This window comes from Arachis ipaensis, chromosome B04 (genome assembly GCF_000816755.2).
Source record: "Arachis ipaensis cultivar K30076 chromosome B04, Araip1.1, whole genome shotgun sequence".
NCBI lineage: Eukaryota > Viridiplantae > Streptophyta > Magnoliopsida > Fabales > Fabaceae > Arachis > Arachis ipaensis.
Genome location: NC_029788.2, coordinates 3,795,689 through 3,797,711, shown reverse-complemented (window position 1 = coordinate 3,797,711; position 2,023 = coordinate 3,795,689).

The window sequence follows — 2,023 nt, the reverse complement described above, 5'->3', positions numbered from 1 at the left end:
AACTTTTCACTCTACAAAAAAGTAATCACTCATAATTTTCAAAAGTCATCTTTAAAAAATTCGTTTATGAGATAATAGCTATTTATCATGTAGTATTCTAAAAGTTATTTTTTCAATACTTTTTTCGATCTCAAATTTTTAAGGATCTATCATAGGAGATTGTGGGTTCTGAAATGGGTTAGAATGGATTTGAAATTTCCAGTGGCGATGAGAGTTATTTATTTCAATGGAAGTTGGAACTAATAAACCAGCTTCATGCGGTTCTGCAATTAGTAAAACTGACAACTGAGAGAGAGAGGATAGAATGGTCTGAAAATTTGATAAAAAATGTGTTTATTCTACCAACTCTTTTGTGCAGGTATTTGCGGGTAGAAGTACTTCCAGCAAATATCACAAGGTATAGCTTCACCAGTATTATTTGGAGAGGATGCGTCCCACCAAGGATTGAGTTGTTTACTTGGTTTGCACTGGTTGGTACGGTGAATATAAGGAAAAAACTGTGTAGATTAGGTGTTATTGGCCAGAATGATAACATGTGTTTTATATCATAAGTCTGTTAAAACTACTTTTCACTTGTTTATTGGTTGTGAGCTCACTTGGTATGTGTGGTGTGTTTGATTGTTTCTCTCTTGGAAAGATATGGACTATTCCAGGTATACTCAAGCAACAATATGAAAGTTGGACGGATATATCAACGAAAAAGATGGAATGGAAGCGGTGGTTAGTTGACTTTTTTGCAGTCACTTGGACAATTTGACTAGAAAAAAAAAATGATAAAATCTTCAAAAATTAAGGTTCAAGTGTGGTGGGCATTTTTAACAGATCATTTACAAGTTACGATGAGTAGATTGGTGGTAAACCCTATGGTTGTTGATGGCAATGCTAGAGATGGCTAAAGGTTATTATTTTTAGCATTATGAGTTTTTGTTTCTTTTCTTTTGCTCTACTTAAATATTGAAGTCTCTTACAAATATCCTACCACCACTGTCCAGGTGAAAACGTGAAACAAATAACCATACCCACAAGCAAGTCGAAACCCTCACCCAAATAATTTTTTTTAAATACATAAATAGAGAACACAAAGTATAATATAGTTATGAAATACTTTATTTTTTTTTATGAATAAAATACAGTTTATTCTTCTAAACTTTGTCATTTGTACAATTTTACGTTTTAATAAAAGCAATTCAATACCTTTACATTATCAAATGTTAAATGATGCATGGCCTTGCTAAATTTTCTTTCAAAACTATCTTTCAATAAAGAGCTAATTGTTTAACCAAGTGTAAAACACATTATATGAGATTAATTAGGTTTTAATCCTACAAAATTAGCGTTTTTTGTTTTTAGTCTTTCAATTTATTTATTTATTTTATTTAAGTTTTAGTCCCAAGTTTTTTAATTTGATCCTTGCCATCAAGTATAACTGATGACTTGGCAACTCTATCTAATCATTATCCACCCATTCCCACGTCTACTTCCACCAGCACTACCACTACCACCACACAACAACAATAAGAATCACTTCTCTTCATTACCTCCTATTTCCATTTGTAACAACCCAAAAATCTTCTCATTATTTTTAATAAATCACGAGTAACTAATTTAGTTTGTAACTAATTATACATGAGTAAATTGTTGCAATGATTTCACACCGTACCTTGATAATAGCTAAGTGAGTTTAAGAAAATTTGCGCCTTTTAGAGGGAGGTTTAATTCCGTAGTAAAGCTTACCTGTGGGGTGTTAAGGAAGGAATGTTAATTGGAGGTTATTAACATTCTTCCTTGCCAAAGGTAGCATGGACTCAATCATGTTCTAGGACAAGGGATTGTTGGCGATGGACCAACCAACACATTGCAAGGATTGGAGTCATATCTTGTCAAATACGGATCACAAAATTGGACTCAATAATAGGCACTCATATTCTGTCATCCAATTAACCTATGTTTATATCAAACTTTCACTTGATTTGTTAACCCAAATATATATAAATATATGAATTAAAATCAAATTACACCAATA